Source organism: Colias croceus, chromosome 24 (assembly GCF_905220415.1).
Source record: "Colias croceus chromosome 24, ilColCroc2.1".
Classification (NCBI taxonomy): Eukaryota; Metazoa; Arthropoda; class Insecta; order Lepidoptera; family Pieridae; genus Colias; species Colias croceus.
The window spans coordinates 2,252,734-2,272,508 of record NC_059560.1 but is presented as its reverse complement, the minus strand read 5'-3'; the positions used below and the strand labels follow the sequence as shown (position 1 = coordinate 2,272,508).

Genomic DNA, 19,775 nt, shown 5'->3' with positions numbered 1-19,775 from the left:
GGAAAACCGGGACAATCATTTTTCACATATAGCGCCATATGTAACATTTCGTTTGGTGTTTAAACTATGAAGGTGGTATTTAAACATAAGGTGGCGAAACGGAGTTCGCCGGGTTTGCTAGTTTCCTATAATATTGTACTACTATACTGTGATAACACTACTTTAAGACATTATGTTACAAGGAAGATTTTCTGTAATCATTCCTAAATCGATGATGATGATGATTTACGTTAAACAATTTCGTCCATTACGCTTTGTTTTTCGCATGTACCTGGAACAAAAATAATACATCTGCTATATTACTTACTAGCTTCCGCCCGCGACTCCGTCCGCGCGGGTGTCGGTCTTCGCGTGGATGGTTTATTTCTCCATTTTGAGTAACTCTGACAATGACATATTATTAATATCTATAGGACCCAAATACGGCTAGGCCTATAATATGCCTATAATAATACGCAACGTGTGTTCGCGGTTCTACAGAACAACGTCTATGAATAAAACTGAAAAATTCATTTAATTTTTATTCTACGTATTTTTCCAGGATAAAAAGTATCCTATTTTACGCCCAGGATAATAATTTTACAAAATTTCATCGAAATCGAACTGTAAGTTTTCACGTGATGTCTTCACATACAGACAAAAATTTTTTTAATCACATATTTGGGTTTGGTATCGATCCAGTAACACCCCCTGCTATTTATTTTTTCAATATTTTCAATGTACAGAATTGACCCTTCTACACATTTATTATAATAATATATTATTATAATAATATATAGATAATATTATTATAAAACCGAAGAGTTTGTTTGTTTGTTTGAACGCACTAATCTCATGAACTACAGGTGCGATTTGAAAAATTATTTCAGTGTTAGATAGCCTATTTATCGAGGAAGGCTATAGGCTATATATCATCACGCTGAGACCAACAGGAGCGGTCAGCGGAGCACTGCAGGTAAAACCGCGGTACACACTAGTTATTTTATAAATACCGCAAAATTTGGTACGAAATGTCACATTTTTAATTCGCTCGTAATCTATTAGTTACTAGCGGTCCACCCCGGCTTCCCCGGCTTCGCCGATTTCAATAATTATTTATAAAAAAATAATTAAAGTACAAGTCCGAGACGGGCCGCAGACCGCAAACTGCAGAGGCAAACTGCAAGCGACACCACTTGTTTCTATGAACATCTATGAAATTGATTCTAAGCGAGGCGACACTGCTGCCTGCAGACGCAACGCGCAGCGATTCATAGATGTTCATAGAAACAAGTGGTGTCGCTTGCAGTTTGCGGTCTGCGGCCCGTCTCGGAATTGTACCTTTATTGAAATCGGTTCGGCCGTTCACACAGTGATGCCGTGGCAACGAGAAACGGGTTTCATTTTATATATAATATATAGATGGTCGTCTATTAGCGGTTTCAGACCTATGATATATAAAAAAGCTAGATACGTTACCCGCTCTCTATTTTGGCAAGAAAAAACTCAGGTAAGTGCCCGAGTTTCATTTAGTCACGCACCATTCAGCGTCGTGGCTGGACGTTCTTTTTGTATTTTAATCGGCAGTTGTTATTACGAAGTACATGAGTGAGACATGTATTATGTCTCGTGCGTGAGAGTGAAAGAGAGAACAACTGTATTGGTGATAATGCGTTAGTAAGTAGGTATGTATTAATTACGCTGTTTTTTAGTGCAATGATGTTGGCGTATGCCGCGTCTACTAGTATAATAGTCATTGTTTCAGACAAAATGTTATACGCGCGTATGTGCTCTTTTTTGACCACTACCAAGGCACTGTAGATTTTTAGAATGTCTGTTAATCATCTTGTTCAAATAAATATAATATTTTAAAATATGTTTTGTACGTGCAATAATGAAATGAATAGATATCTACACTAATATTATAAAGAGGAAAACTTTGTTTGTTATAATGATGAATAGGCTCATAAACTACTGGACCGATTTTAAAAATTCTTTCACCATTCGAAAGCTAAATTATCCACGAGTAACATACGCTAGGTCTTATCCCGGAAATCCCACGGAAACGGGAACTATGCGGGTTTTTCTTTGAAAACGCGGGCGAAGCCGCAGGCGGGAAGCTAGTTATTAATAAAAAAAGATGCTACTTACTCTTCACAAGTGACGCAATGCCCCCACGGAGCTCTAACGTACCCGGATGGACATGCTTGCATATTTACTATAAAATCATTATCAATGCTGTTATTTAGCCCAGGTTTATGTTCAAACTTACGCGAGTCCATATATTCTTCGTATTCTCGATAATATTCATCACTATTCTTATGTTTAGGATATGACAATATTATATGAACCAAAAGAAGTATTATCACTAATCGCTTCATGGTTACAGTACGACTGACCAAACCACAGACATATTCTGTGGACCAAACAATACAATTTTGTTATATTTTGTTTGCCTTATATAGTGTTATTGTGTTTATATTTGGGCTTTAAATAAACTAGCGGCTCTAATAAATATATTATTTATTCGCAAATTATATTCCTGTATAGTAATATGTACCTACGAGGAAGGATAAATATTCTTTAATTACACTGTCATCGTTATAAAATATTAACACACTTATACTAAAAAAAAACAAATAAGATATAATGCATAAACTTATTAGTACCTGTCTGTGGTACCTATGTTGATATAAATGTCATATATATTACGGTGCATATCTTTCATTTGGGTTTAAAAATGCTAATTATTATTCTATAATTACTAATAGTATAAATGCGAAAGTTTGTGAGGATGGATGTATGTGTATTGTGTATGTTAGTTCGTCTTTCATATTATATTGAACCGATTACAATGAAATTTAGCACACATAATATAGATTATACGGGCAAACTTAGATTAACACATAGGATAGGTTTTATCTCGAAAATTCCACGGTAACGGTGAAACTTTTTTAGCCGCGTTCAGAGTTAAATTACAAGGTCGCGTCATGGCAATACCGTCACGTAATGGAGTAAGGCGACGATTTTGGTATCTTTGAATCTTGTCTAAGAAGTGTTACTTCTGACGTGTGTGCTCGACACACACGCTCTTTTTTAATAATAAAAATTTAAAATAAAAGTGAGTTTATTTTAAAACATCTAAAACATTTTTTTAACTAGCTTTGAGGGATAAATGAAATAAATGAAAGTGGAATTAAATCTGGCTTGTTTAAAAAAAAAAGAAAACAATTGGCTGTCATTTTCTACACAGGAAATAATACTGACTAGACATTATGGTACAGGGGAGATGATTTACGTTACACAATTTTGTCCATTATGATTTGCTCCGCTCCTGTTGATCTTAGCGTGATGATGTTATATAGCCTACAGTCTTTTTTAGGGTTCCGTAGCCAAAATGGCAAAAACGGAACCCTTATAGTTTCGTCATGTCCGTCTGTCCGTCTGTCCGTCTGTCCGTCTGTCACAGCCGATTTACTCGGAAACTATAAGTACTACAGTGATGAAATTTGATGGGAATATGTGTTGTATGAACCGCTACAAAAATATGACACTAAATAGTAAAAAAAAGAATTGGGGGTGGGGCCCCCCATACATGTAACTGAGGGATGAAATTTTTTTTTTCGATGTACATACCCGTGTGGGGTATCAATGGAAAGGTCTTTTAAAATGATATAAAGTTTTCTAAAAAACATTTTTCTTAAAGTGAACGGTTTTTGAGATATCAGCTCTCAAAGTCGTAAAAAGTATGTCCCCCCCCCTCTATTTTTATAACTACGGGGTATAAAATTCTAAAAAAAATAGAGGTGATGCATGCTAATTAACTCTTTCAACGATTTTTGGTTTGATCAAAGTATCTCTTATAGTTTTTGAGATAGGTTGATTTAACTGTAATTTTGGTTAAGTTATTGTGCTTACACTGAAAACGATGGCTGAACCTTATAAGATAGATCAAAAAATATACTACAGTATTGTACACCTTTAAAAATCCGCGATGATATAAAATCTTTATAATGTAGGTACTTTTTACGAGAAATATTAGCTTATTCAAGCAATACGCCATTAATATTAATATTCATACATAAAAGTACAAGGCAAAATATCGGGAGAGTTTAGGCTCCATTCACCAGGTGTATAAATTGACATAATAAGTTTATTATATTTGCTGCTACGGAACCCTTTGTGCGCGAGCCCGACTCGCACTTGGCCGGTTTTTTTATAAATCGGATCAGTAGTTCCTGAGATTAGCGCGTTCAAAAAACAAACAAACTCTTCAGCTTTATAATATTTGTAGGTAGGTATATATAAAGAAAGATGTAACTTACTTTTCACAAGGGATGCAATGCCCCCACGGAGCTTTAACTTCCCTGGATGGACACGATTGCATATTTGCTATAAAACGTTGCATGACTTTCTTCTCAGGTTCAGTTGGAAACCCTTGCGTTTTCATATTAGGGTTGATGTACCACTAGTTGACCATTTAAGCGGTTTTATCTTTAGCTATATATAAAAAACGGGTTATTTGTTTTACGTTCAATGTTATTTTTGGGACACAGATAATTGAATAGTCACTGCAACTATTGTTCTTAGTATCAATTTGATAACCTTTAAAGGTTTTATGAAAACTACTCTGAAAGTTACTTCTGCTAAAAGTACCAATACCTGACCACTGATCACCAATATCTGACCATCATTGCTCTAAAAGTTGACCATTTTCAAAATGGACAAAATGTCCTTCTTCAAACATTAGTTTTGTTTAATAAATAAAAAAGTCTGTATTTATATTAAAGTTTATTTTATTAAATGTTATAAATCATTCTTACAATACTGTTATTAATCCTTAATGACTATACCTACGTACCATACAATCTTTTCTTCTTTCTCTTTTTCCTTCGACACCCAGTAGTCGTGCCATTTCTTGGAAGTTGTAGCAAAGGGCAAGCGTTCAGTCTTCTTTTTTAACGGAGAATCAGAAGGCCATATTAAATGTTTGCCAAATTATTATTTTTTAATTAGATGATGTTGCTTTATAGAAAAAACAATAAACTATCATCTGGGGCTGCCGTATTTTCTTAATTGGCGCGTATATTTGAATTTTGGTCATGTATTGGTGCTTGGTCAGCTAGTGGTACATTGACCCTATATACTTCATGTATACATTTATCAACAGATTCATCACTAATTAATTTATGCTTAAGATATGACAATACTATATGAACCATAAGAATTATTATTACTTATCGCTTCATGGTTACAGTAAGACTGATCAAACAACACAATTTTGTTCTATTTTATTTGCTTTTAGCATTATCGTATAAAAAAGTTATGTTTCCAATAATTGGGAATATAATTAAAATGCCCTTTTTTGTACAAGGAAGGAAGGTATATTGTTTATATATTTATATATTTTAACAAATAAATATAGTTAAAAAAAACTAAAAAACACGCTTTCAAGATAGATACCACTAAAAAGTAAAAAATAATTATTACTCTAGAAAATAATAACCAATAAATATAGTATAATTCTGAAAATAGCGTGGGGTGTTTTCAAGAGTTGATTATACCTGGCATATTTATTTAGCAAGCTAGTAATATTATTATAAAGATGAAAGTTTGTAAGAATATAATATTATTTTTTGTTACTCTTTCACGCAAAACAGCTGATCGGATCTTTATGAAATTTGGAACAGGGATAGAGTATAGTCTGGATTAGCACAAAGGCTGCTTTTAATCCGAGTACCACGCGAGTGAACCCGAAAGCTAAAGCTAGTTACTTATAAATTGAATAAGAACCAATAATACTTTAATATATTTATTATTCTTCAAAGGAATAGGTACAATGTACTTTTGCTATCAAAACTTGGGTCTATTTTAACTCGACTCTTCTGTTCTTAGCAGTCTTTTTCAGCTTATTCGAAAATCCTCTGGTATCTGAAAAGAAAATCAATGCTTTAAAATCATTCACAAAACTGTATTTGATATTATTCACGAGCTGTGCCCCGCAGTTTTATCCGAATTTTTCCGCTCCTGTTGGTCTAAGCGTGATGATATTATATAGCCTACAGCCTTTTTTTTCAAATCGGACCAGTAGTTCCTGAGATTAGCGCGTTCAAAAAACAAACAAACTCTTCAGCTTTATAATATTAGTAGGTATTGATAAAGAAAGATGAAACTTACGCTTCCCAAGTGATGCAATGCCCCCACCAAGCTCTTACACTCCCGGATGGACATGATTGCGCATTTACTATAAAACGTTGGTCGACTTTCTTCTCAGGTTCATAAAACCCTTGCGTTTTCAAATATTCTTCATATTGTTTATCAATAGATTCGTCACTAAGCTGAGGATATGACAATACTATATGAACCATAAGAAGTAATATTACTAATCGCTTCATGGTTACAGTGCGACTGATCAAACGACACAATTTTGTTCTATTTTATTTGCCTTATAAAGCGTTATCATGTAAAAAAAAGTTATATTCCCAATAATTGGGAATATAATTAAATTAAATTATAATGCCTTCTTTTTGTACAAGGAAGGAAGGTATATTGTTTACTAATTACTCTGAAATCGTTAAATTTTTAACTGACTTCAAAAAAAAAGAAGGAGGTTATCAATTCGGCCAGTATATTTTTTTTATGTATGTACACCGATTACGCCGAGGTTTCTGAACCGATTTACGTGATTCGTTTTTGTTTGATGTGGAATGGCTTCGAGTTGGTCCTATAAAAATTTCATTCGGGTGGGCCCAGTAGTTTTTATTTTAGGAGCATTTTTGTCTGATCTCGATGACTTAATTGAAAATCTAGCAAGTAACTTTGATTCACCTTCCGGTCACCGATTGAGCTGAAATTTTGTATACGTATGTAAATTGGATAGCGATGAAACATTATCATGACATAGAGCTGATTTGATGATGGAATCGGAAGGTGGCAATAAGAACTCAGTAATTAATTGACTCAACTTTATCGAGTTCGGGCTCGTTTGATTCGTGTTGAAAAATAAACTAAAACGTATTAAATAAAAATAACTACGTTAACAAAACCGACTTCAAAAACGGAAAAGTAAAAAATAAAAAAGCTTTGATATTATTAATTACTACATATTATATTTTAGATGTGCTATTTATTAAATAGGTTTGAAGTCGGTGACAAGCACTAAGCACTTAGTATTAAGCCCGTGTAAGCCGGTAAGTTTTACATTGTTAGATTAATGCTGATTAATGTAAATGCACTCATAATAAATCAATATTCCGCCCGAGGCTATATAGGCCGGGAGATACTGACACAAAATTTCGGGTCATTTGTAACAGGATGGCGATTCTACAGGGGTCTTAGTACGCAATGACAAAAAGAAAAATGATGGTCAGAACGCTGGTACTGGCGGACTCGACCGTCGCGTGGGCGTTAGTCGAACTCGTCGGATAAATAGCGAAAGTCAAACGACCACAACTATAAAGATCTAAGTCACAATATACAGGTATCCTTACGATTCTCGTAAACACGCATGAATGTGTGCGTGAACCGTTTCGAACGTGTTGTATGAAGTTTCCCTACTGTATCTGTATTTGATCATACAGATCAAAGTGTGTGTGACTAAGTTCAGTCAAAACTAAGGAGTCGAATTCATACAATATGATATAGATTTATGCTGTGTTTGTTAAAACACCACACAGTAAACAGAGTAAATAACGAGGATAAAACCTGGTAGGTAACAGATCACAAAATTTATTTGTTGTAATTTCGTATATGGAACTTTAAGCAGGAAATTAGGAAGTCAATTTTAATATTTCAAAAAAATGTACTTAGAAAATTAAAATTACATTAATATATTATATTCAGATTCAGTAACACGCTATTTCCTGTGTTAATATTAGGTACATGGCACCACCATACAGTCATATGAGTTGCTTTTATAAAATATGATTAGACAAATACTTCTCGCGATGAAACTCCCATATCGATTGAATTCGATTAAGGGCTGATTTTTCAATTCTTGGTTAAAACTTATCCGTCCAATAAAGTATTACACGATAATATTAAAATGTCACCTATAATTCCTATAAACCGTCAAATACAGGTAATTAGAATATATTTTTGAAATGGTAGTTTAATACGTTATTCAACGAATAACTTTTAACCAAGGATTGAAAAATCAGCCCTAATAGGTAGTAATTAAAGATATCTCTATACCTACATCTATACATATAATAAATCTGTAGAAGGGTCAATTCTGTACATTGAAAATATTGAAAAAATAAATAGCAGGGGGTGTTACTGGATCGATACCAAACCCAAATATGTGATTAAAAAATTTTTTGTCTGTCTGTCTGTCCGTCTGTCTGTCTGTCTGTATGTGAAGGCATCACGTGAAAACTAACGGTTCGATTTCGATGAAACTTAGTATAATTATACCTTATTATCCTGGGCGTAAAATAGGATACTTTTTATCCTGGAAAAATACGTAGAAAAAAATTAATCTTAATTTTTCAGTTTTATCCATAAACGTTGTTCTGTAGAACCGCGATCAAACGTTGCGTATTATTATAGGCCTATCCGTATTTGGGTCCAATAAATATTTATAAGATGTCATTGTCAGAGTTAGTCAAAATGGATAAACCATCCACACGAAGACCGACATCCGCGCGGACGGAGTCGCGGGCGGAAGCTAGTATTGTAATAAATCTGTAGAAGGGTCAATTCTGTAAATTGAAAATATTGAAAAAATAAATAGCAGGGGGTGTTACTGGATCGATACCAAACCCAAATATGTGATTAAAAAATTTTTTGTCTGTCTGTCTGTCCGTCTGTCTGTCTGTCTATCTGTCTGTCTGTATGTGAAGGCATCACGTGAAAACTAACGGTTCGATTTCGATGAAACTTGGTATAGGTAATTATTATCCTGGGCATAAAATAATAGGAAACTTTTTATCCCGGAAAAATACGTAGAAAAAAATAAATCTTAATTTTTCTTAATTTTTCCGCGCGAACGGAGTCGCGGGCGGAAGCTAGTATTAAATAATACGGTATCATTATATTTCCCGAACGCTTTGACTGTCGCAAGCCTATTATAATAAGACGTTACATTATCATCATAGACCATGTCCATTGACCAAGATTGAAAAATGTATTTAAATTTTGCTTTAATCTGAAACTCCAAATTTTTTTTAACTTTCATATACTATAATTAGAATTTTGTTATACATATTTTGTTTGCCTTATATAGTGTTATTGTGTTTATATTTGGGCTTTAAATAAACTAGCGGCTGTAATAAATATATTATTTATTCGCAAATTATATTCCTGTATTCCAAATTATATATGTACGAGGAAGGATAAATATTCTTTAATTACACTGTCATCGTTATAGAATATTAACACACTTATATTAAAAAAAAAACAAATAAGATATAATGCATAAAACTTATTAGTACCTATGTTGATATAAATGTCATATATATTACGGTGCATATCTTTCATTTGGGTTTAAAAATGCTAATTATTATTCTATAATTACTAATAGTATAAATGTGAAAGTTTGTGAGGATGGATGTATGTGTATTGTGTATGTTAGTTCGTCTTTCATATTATATTGAACCGATTACAATGAAATTTAGCACACATAATATAGATTATACGGGCAAACTTAGACTTTAGAGAACACATAGGATAGGTTTTATCTCGAAAATTCCACGGTAACGGTGAAACTTTTTTAGCCGCGTTCAGAGTTAAATTACAAGGTCGCGTCATGGCAATACCGTCACGTCATGGAGTAAGGCGACGATTTTGGTATCTTTGAATCTTGTCTAAGAAGTGTTACTTCTGATGTGTGTGCTCGACACACACGCTCTTTTTTAATAATAAAAATTTAAAATAAAAGTGAGTTTATTTTAAAACATCTAAAACATTTTTTTTAACTAGCTTTGAGGGATAAATGAAATAAATGAAAGTGGAATTAAATCTGGCTTGTTTAAAAAAAAAGAAAACAATTGGCTGTCATTTTCTACACAGGAAATAATACTGACTAGACATTATGGTACAGGGGAGATGATTTACGTTACACAATTTTGTCCATTATGATTTGCTCCGCTCCTGTTGATCTTAGCGTGATGATGTTATATAGCCTACAGTCTTTTTTTTATAAATCGGATCAGTAGTTCCTGAGATTAGCGCGTTCAAAAAACAAACAAACTCTTCAGCTTTATAATATTTGTAGGTAGGTATATATAAAGAAAGATGTAACTTACTTTTCACAAGGGATGCAATGCCCCCACGGAGCTTTAACTTCCCTGGATGGACACGATTGCATATTTGCTATAAAACGTTGCATGACTTTCTTCTCAGGTTCAGTTGGAAACCCTTGCGTTTTCATATTAGGGTTGATGTACCACTAGTTGACCATTTAAGCGGTTTTATCTTTAGCTATATATAAAAAACGGGTTATTTGTTTTACGTTCAATGTTATTTTTGGGACACAGATAATTGAATAGTCACTGCAACTATTGTTCTTAGTATCAATTTGATAACCTTTAAAGGTTTTATGAAAACTACTCTGAAAGTTACTTCTGCTAAAAGTACCAATACCTGACCACTGATCACCAATATCTGACCATCATTGCTCTAAAAGTTGACCATTTTCAAAATGGACAAAATGTCCTTCTTCAAACATTAGTTTTGTTTAATAAATAAAAAAGTCTGTATTTATATTAAAGTTTATTTTATTAAATGTTATAAATCATTCTTACAATACTGTTATTAATCCTTAATGACTATACCTACGTACCATACAATCTTTTCTTCTTTCTCTTTTTCCTTCGACACCCAGTAGTCGTGCCATTTCTTGGAAGTTGTAGCAAAGGGCAAGCGTTCAGTCTTCTTTTTTAACGGAGAATCAGAAGGCCATATTAAATGTTTGCCAAATTATTATTTTTTAATTAGATGATGTTGCTTTATAGAAAAAACAATAAACTATCATCTGGGGCTGCCGTATTTTCTTAATTGGCGCGTATATTTGAATTTTGGTCATGTATTGGTGCTTGGTCAGCTAGTGGTACATTGACCCTATATACTTCATGTATACATTTATCAACAGATTCATCACTAATTAATTTATGCTTAAGATATGACAATACTATATGAACCTTAAGAAGTATTATTACTTATCGCTTCATGGTTACAGTAAGACTGATCAAACAACACAATTTTGTTCTATTTTATTTGCTTTTAGCATTATCGTATAAAAAAGTTATGTTTCCAATAATTGGGAATATAATTAAAATGCCCTTTTTTTGTACAAGGAAGGAAGGTATATTGTTTATATATTTATATATTTTAACAAATAAATATAGTTTAAAAAACTAAAAAACACGCTTTCAAGATAGATTCCACTAAAAAGTAAAAAATAATTATTACTTTAGGAAATAATAACCAATAAATATAGTATAATTCTGAAAACAGCGTGGGGTGTTTTCAAGAGTTGATTATACCTGGCATATTTATTTAGCAAGCTAGTAATATTATAAAGATGAAAGTTTGTAAGAATATAATATTATTTTTTGTTACTCTTTCACGCAAAACAGCTGATCGGATCTTTATGAAATTTGGAACAGGGATAGAGTATAGTCGGGATTAGCACAAAGGCTGCTTTTAATCCGAGTACCACGCGAGTGAACCCGAAAGCTAAAGCTAGTTACTTATAAATTGAATAAGAACCAATAATACTTTAATATATTTATTATTCTTCAAAGGAATAGGTACAATGTACTTTTGCTATCAAAACTTGGGTCTATTTTAACTCGACTCTTCTGTTCTTAGCAGTCTTTTTCAGCTTATTCGAAAATCCTCTGGTATCTGAAAAGAAAATCAATGCTTTAAAATCATTCACAAAACTGTATTTGATATTATTCACGAGCTGTGCCCCGCAGTTTTATCCGAATTTTTCCGCTCCTGTTGGTCTAAGCGTGATGATATTATATAGCCTACAGCCTTTTTTTTCAAATCGGACCAGTAGTTCCTGAGATTAGCGCGTTCAAAAAACAAACAAACTCTTCAGCTTTATAATATTAGTAGGTATAGATAAAGAAAGATGAAACTTACGCTTCCCAAGTGATGCAATGCCCCCACCAAGCTCTTACACTCCCGGATGGACATGATTGCGCATTTACTATAAAACGTTGGTCGACTTTCTTCTCAGGTTCATAAAACCCTTGCGTTTTCAAATATTGTTCATATTGTTTATCAATAGATTCGTCACTAAGCTGAGGATATGACAATACTATATGAACCATAAGAAGTAATATTACTAATCGCTTCATGGTTACAGTGCGACTGATCAAACGACACAATTTTGTTCTATTTTATTTGCCTTATAAAGCGTTATCATGTAAAAAAAGTTATATTCCCAATAATTGGGAATATAATTAAATAAAATTATAATGCCTTCTTTTTGTACAAGGAAGGAAGGTATATTGTTTACTAATTACTCTGAAATCGTTAAATTTTTAACTGACTTCAAAAAAAAGAAGGAGGTTATCAATTCGGCCAGTATATTTTTTTTTATGTATGTACACCGATTACGCCGAGGTTTCTGAACCGATTTACGTGATTCGTTTTTGTTTGATGTGGAATGGCTTCGAGTTGGTGCTATAAAAATTTCATTCGGGTGGGCCCAGTAGTTTTTATTTTATGAGCATTTTTGTCTGATCTCGATGACTTAATTGAAAATCTAGCAAGTAACTTTGATTCACCTTCCGGTTACCGATTGAGCTGAAATTTTGTATACGTATGTAAATTGGATAGCGATTAAAAATTATCATGACATAGAGCTGATTTGATGATGGAATCGGAAGGTGGCCATAAGAACTCAGTAATTAATTGACTCAACTTTATCGAGTTCGGGCTCGTTTAATTCGTGTTGAAAAATACACTAAAAAGTATTAAATAAAAATAACTACGTTAACAAAACCGACTTCAAAAACGGAAAAGTAAAAAATAAAAAAGCTTTGATATTATTAATTAATACATATTATTTAGATGTGCTATTTATTAAATAGGTTTGAAGTCGGTGACAAGCACTAAGCACTTAGTATTAAGCCCGTGTAATCCGGTAAGTTTTACATTGTTAGATTAATGCTGATTAATGTAAATGCACTCATAATAAATCAATATTCCGCCCGAGGCAATATGCCGGGAGATACTGACACAAAATTTCGGGTCATTTGTAACAGGATGGCGATTCTACAGGGGTCTTAGTACGCAATGATAAAAGAAAAATGATGGTCAGAACGCTGGTACTGGCGGACTCGACCGTCGCGTGGGCGTTAACGCCCACGCGACGGTCGTACGGTCGTACGGTCGACGACGAAAGTTCGATTAATCGAACTCGTCGGATAAATAGCGAAAGTCAAACGACCACAACTATAAAGATCTAAGTCACAATATACAGGTATCCTTACGATTCTCGTAAACACGCATGAATGTGTGCGTGAGCCGTTTCGAACGTGTTGTATGAAGTTTCCCTACTGTATCTGTATTTGATCATACAGATCAAAGTGTGTGTGACTAAGTTCAGTCAAAACTAAAGAGTCGAATTCATACAATATGATATAGATTTATGCTGTGTTCGTTAAAACACCACACAGTAAACAGAGTAAATAACGAGGATAAAACCTGGTAGGTAACAGATCACAAAATTTATTTTTTGTAATTTCGTATATGGAACTTTAAGCAGGAAATTAGGAAGTCAATTTTAATATTTCAAAAAAATGTACTTAGAAAATTAAAATTACATTAATATATTATATTCAGATTCAGTAACACGCTATTTCCTGTGTTAATATTAGGTACATGGCACCACCATACAGTCATATGAGTTGCTTTTATAAAATATGATTAGACAAATACTTCTCGCGATGAAACTCCCATATCGATTGAATTCGATTAAGGGCTGATTTTTCAATTCTTGGTTAAAACTTATCCGTCCAATAAAGTATTACACGATAATATTAAAATGTCACCTATAATTCCTATAAACCGTCAAATACAGGTAATTAGAATATATTTTTGAAATGGTAGTTTAATACGTTATTCAACGAATAACTTTTAACCAAGGATTGAAAAATCAGCCCTAATAGGTAGTAATTAAAGATATCTCTATACCTACATCTATACATATAATAAATCTGTAGAAGGGTCAATTCTGTACATTGAAAATATTGAAAAAATAAATACCAGGGGGTGTTACTGGATCGATACCAAACCCAAATATGTGATTAAAAAAATTTTTGTCTGTCTGTCTGTCTGTATGTGAAGGCATCACGTGAAAACTAACGGTTCGATTTCGATGAAACTTAGTATAATTATACCTTATTATCCTGGGCGTAAAATAGGATACTTTTTATCCTGGAAAAATACGTAGAAAAAAATTAATCTTAATTTTTCAGTTTTATCCATAAACGTTGTTCTGTAGAACCGCGATCAAACGTTGCGTATTATTATAGGCCTATCCGTATTTGGGTCCAATAAATATTTATAAGATGTCATTGTCAGAGTTAGTCAAAATGGATAAACCATCCACGCGAAGACCGACATCCGCGCGGACGGAGTCGCGGGCGGAAGCTAGTATTGTAATAAATCTGTAGAAGGGTCAATTCTGTAAATTGAAAATATTGAAAAAATAAATAGCAGGGGGTGTTACTGGATCGATACCAAACCCAAATATGTGATTAAAAAATTTTTTGTCTGTCTGTCTGTCCGTCTGTCTGTCTGTCTGTCTGTCTGTCTGTATGTGAAGGCATCACGTGAAAACTAACGGTTCGATTTCGATGAAACTTGGTATAGGTAATTATTATCCTGGGCATAAAATAGGATACTTTTTATCCCGGAAAAATACGTAGAAAAAAATAAATCTTAATTTTTCTTAATTTTTCCGCGCGAACGGAGTCGCGGGCGGAAGCTAGTATTAAATAATACGGTATCATTATATTTCCCGAACGCTTTGACTGTCGCAAGCCTATTATTATAATAATAGATAGGGAGGCGAAGAGGGGAATTTTCTGCAATACTCGAGCGTGGCAGTTTAAGATATGAGGGATACCTTAGACCTAATAGAACAACCTTGTTAACTATTTAGCTCTTTAAGTAGTGACGCGCGCCCAGGATAGACGATCAGATTAGTAAAAAAAAATCGATAGTCTGAAATACTCGAGCGCGTCAGATTAAGATATTGGGGGTTGATTTTAGTGTTTTAAGACTAAATTTAACTAATCTGACGATAAGTCCTTGACGCCGCCAAGTTATAGGGTCGCGAACTTGTAAAAAAAAAACGTTAATCCGGCATTCTCGAGCGCGATTGTTTTTATTTTTATTTTGAAGAATATAATCTAAAACTTACTAAAAATACAAAATCTGCCGGTTTCCGCGTGACCGGAAGTCTGGAGGAGCCATTTCGTCTTCCGAAAAACGCGTTGCAGTATATAAGTCGCGAACGATACATTTTACAAAAAAAAAGTTTGAATAAACAAAAAAGGTAATTTTATTTTACACAAAAAAGGTCTCTTTACATTTTTGTCCAAAGTTAAAACTTTTTGACTTGAAGCATCATAAAAACTCAAACTCCCGGTTTTTTGAGTATATCTCGAAAACTGAGGGTGTTATGAAAAATTGATATGAAATAACGATGATTAAAAAAAAGAAACTCTCAAACCTTTTTCGGTCAGATTAAGAGAACCCACCAACATTTTTGTCAGATTAAGAAAATATGCTTTCAGGAGACCGAGATAAACCTCCCCTATGAAAATCTGACGCGCTCGAGTATTTCAAAAGGACTTTTTTTTTCTGCATTTTCAAAAATTCATCGTAACTTATCGTCACGCCGAAATCGTCAGTTTTTTTAAGGGGAGCTTCCTTGGGGCCTACTTAACACCCCATCCGAAAATCTGACGCGCTCGAGTAAATTTTTTTTTTGTGCATTTTTGACGAATTAATATGCCTAGCCCCACCACGCAAACCGGCAGATTAGTATACCGTTGTTATCAGAGGCACTTGGGGCATACGTAGTATGAATATCTGACGCGCTCGAGAATGCCCAAGTAACTATTTTTTTTTACATTTTTGAAAATCCGTACACGCCAAACCCACCGCTAAAATGGTTTTTACCATAGAAGCTTATCTTTTCGAAATTATTTTATCTATCGATTTTGATAAGTCTCGACGGCGCCGTTTAATTACGCCATTTAGCTACCTCGCCTCCCTATCTATAAGACGTTACATTATCATCATAGACCATGTCCATTGACCAAGATTGAAAAATGTATTTAAATTTTGCTTTAATCTGAAACTCCAAATTTTTTTTTAACTTTCATATACTATAATTAGAATTTTGTTATACATATTTTGTTTGCCTTATCGTGTTTATATTTGGGCTATAAATAAACTAGCGGCTCTAATAAATATATTATTTATTCGCAAATTATATTCCTGTATAGTAATATATGTACGAGGAAGGATAAATATTCTTTAATTACACTGTCATCGTTATAAAATATTAACACACTTATATTAAAAAAAAAAACAAATGAGATTTATTGCATAAAAACTATTAGTACCTATGTTGTTCAATATCGTGTTGAATATTTTACAAAAAAAAATGATATTAATGTCATAATATACTACGGTGCATATCTTTCATTTGGGTTTAAAAAATCCTAATTATTATCCTATAATAATTATAAATAGCATAAATGCGAAAGTTTTTGAGGATGGATGTATGTGTATGTATGTTAGTTCCTCTTTCATATTATTGATCCGATTACAATGAAATTAAGCACACATATCTTCTTAATATATATAAATCTCGTGTCACAATGTTTGTCCTCAATGGACTCCTAAACCACTTAACCGATTATAATAAAATTTGCACACCATGTGCAGTTCAATCCAACTTGAGAGATAGGATAGTTTAAATCTCAAATCGTTTTAGAGAAAGCGGGCGAAGCCGCGGGCGGCAAGCTAGTAGTCTATAGATTATACAGGGCAAACTTTAGACTGTGCTTTCTAAAGCATAATAGATTAACACCACAGTTGACAGATATTTACGTACTTAACACATAGGATAGGTTTTATCTCGAAAATCCCACGGTAACGGTGAAACTTTTTTAGCCGCGTTCAGAGTTAAATTACAAGGTCGCGTCATGGCAATACCGTCACGTCATGGAGTAAGGCGATGATTTTGGTATCTTTGAATCTTGCCTAAGAAGTGTCACTTCTGTCACGTGTGCTCGACACACACGCTCTTTTTTAATAATAAAAATCTTATAATATAAAAATGAATCCCAAAATGTGTTGGTAAGCGCATAACTTGAGAACGGCTTAACCGATTTCGTTAATTCTTTTTTTATAATATTCCTTGAAGTTCGAGGATGGTTCTTATGTAGAGAAAACGTGAATATGTACCACGGGCGAAGCCGGGGAGGACCGCTAGTTTAAAATAAAAGTGAGTTTATTTTAAAAAATTTAAAACATTTTTTATAACTAGCTTTGAGGGATAAATGAAATAAAGGAAAGTGGAATTAAATCTGGCTTGTTAAAATTGCATATTTGCTATAAAACGTTGCATGACTTTCTTCTCAGGTTCAGTTGGAAACCCTTGCGTTTTCATATTATATACTTCATGTATATATTTACCAACAGATTCATCACTAATTAATTTATGCTTAAGATATGACAATACTATATGAACCATAAGAAGTATTATTACTTATCGCTTCATGGTTACAGTAAGACTGATCAAACAACACAATTTTGTTCTATTTTATTTGCTTTACGCATTATCGTATAAAAAAATTATGTTTCCAATAATTGGGAATATAATTAAAATGCCGTTTTTTGTACAAGGAAGGAAGGTATATTGTTTAACTACTGTAATCGTCAAATTTTTATAACACACTTATATATTTTAACACATAAATATAGTTTAAAAAACTAAAAAAAACACGCTTTCAAGATAGATAACACTAAAAAGTAAAAAATAATTATTACTCTAGAAAATAATAACCAATAAATATAGTATAATTCTGAAAACAGCGTGGGGTGTTTTCAAGAGTTGATTATACCTGGCATATTTATTTAGCAAGCTAGTAATATTATAAAGATGAAAGTTTGTAAGAATATAATATTATTTTTTGTTACTCTTTCACGCAAAACAGCTGATCGGATCTTTATGAAATTTGGAACAGGGATAGAGTATAGTCTAGATTAGCACAAAGGCTACTTTTAATCCGAGTACCACGCGAGTGAACCCGAAAGCTAAAGCTAGTTACTTATAAATTGAATAAAAACCAATAATACTTTAATATCATTATTCTTCAAAGGAATAGGTACAATGTACTTTTGCTATCAAAACTTGGGTCTATTTTAACTCGACTCTTCTGTTCTTAGCAGTCTTTTCCAGCTTATCCGAAAATCCTCTGGTATCTGAAAAGAAAATCAATGCTTTAAAATCATTCACAAAACTGTATTAGATATTATTCACGAGCTGTGCCCCGCAGTTTTATCCGAATTTTTCCGCTCCTGTTGGTCTAAGCGTGATGATATTATATTGCCTATAGCCTTTTTTTTCAAATCGGACCAGTAGTTCCTGAGATTAGCGCGTTCAAAAAACAAACAAACTCTTCAGCTTTATAAGATTAGTAGATATAGATAAAGAAAGATGAAACTTACTCTTCCCAAGTGACGCAATGCCCCCACGGAGCTCTAACTCTCCCGAATGGACATGATTTCACATATGATATATAACCGCCGGTAGAAATCGACACTAAAAAACCCTAAATTCGCAAAACATGATGTAGTGCTGCATTATTGGTATGTTGTTTGGATCAGTTAAGGTGATGTAAATCTCAATTTGCAACTCCGAAAAAGTTGTGCTCGCTGCGTACCACGTGATAAACTGCGAAAATTTTGGACTTTTTTGTCTAAAAGTCATAAACTATGCGTTTCCAACAAGTAACATTCACCACATTAATAAAGCTAATTAAATTTGAAACAATTTAAGCCCAACCGCATCTCTCTAAACCTTATAACAACTAAGCTCTTCAAAGATGGTCCGTTTTTCCCGAAAATTTGAAATTTTTAGGTTTGCTCCCGTTTGAAGCAAAATATTGGCAAAGCCGCTCGTTCTATGAGAAGGTCTTAAAAGTTAGTTTATCACGTGATGCGCAGCGAAAACCTTTTCGAAGTTGCAAATTGGGATTTACATCACTCTAGCTGATCCAAACAAAATTCCTGACGTTCTTCCCAGATTCAAGTTGAAATCCATGTGATTTCATTTATTCTTCATATTCTACAGGGTGTCCCACTATTTGTTTACAAAGCGCGAAGGGACTTGTAGTTTTGCATACATTGATCACGTAAAAAATACTAAAACAACAAAATTACGTCAAAAATTTTTTGCAAAATTTTTCTTGAAAATCAATGTTTTCTTCTCTAGCTTCGCGCAGGAGGCATATACCGCTTCTCTAATGTGAGCATTTTGTCTATGAAAACATAATCTTAAACGATAGCCCACGTGCTGGTGGCAAAGTTGGGCGGGTTGCTTGTTATGGTTGTACACATAGAGTTTTAAGAATTCAATTTTATTATCTGTAAACACAGATAATAAAATAATATTCATCTATTTGAAAAAAAAAATGCGTCTGGAATTTTATAAGTATTTTTTACGTACTCAACGTATGCAAAACTATAACCTCCTTTGAGATTAGTATACCAACAGTGGGACATCCTGTATACAGGGTGTAATCGTT

At 33.3% G+C, this 19,775-nt stretch overlaps 1 protein-coding gene and 2 long non-coding RNA genes across 3 annotated transcripts in view; 1 reads left to right on the top strand and 2 right to left on the bottom strand.

The window, feature by feature from the left end:
* The window catches only part of LOC123702738 (beta-3 adrenergic receptor-like), a 56,893-nt gene that overhangs the window by 10,900 nt on the left and 26,218 nt on the right, over window positions 1-19,775 (top strand). The window lies entirely within an intron of this gene.
* On the bottom strand, window positions 5,778-6,447 carry LOC123702742. The gene is made up of 2 exons (XR_006752905.1): window positions 6,157-6,447; window positions 5,778-5,910 (listed from the first exon to the last, which is right to left on the bottom strand). It is a non-coding gene; the product is annotated as an uncharacterized LOC123702742 (long non-coding RNA).
* LOC123702743 lies at window positions 11,697-12,193 on the bottom strand. The gene is made up of 2 exons (XR_006752906.1): window positions 12,076-12,193; window positions 11,697-11,829 (listed from the first exon to the last, which is right to left on the bottom strand). It is a non-coding gene; the product is annotated as an uncharacterized LOC123702743 (long non-coding RNA).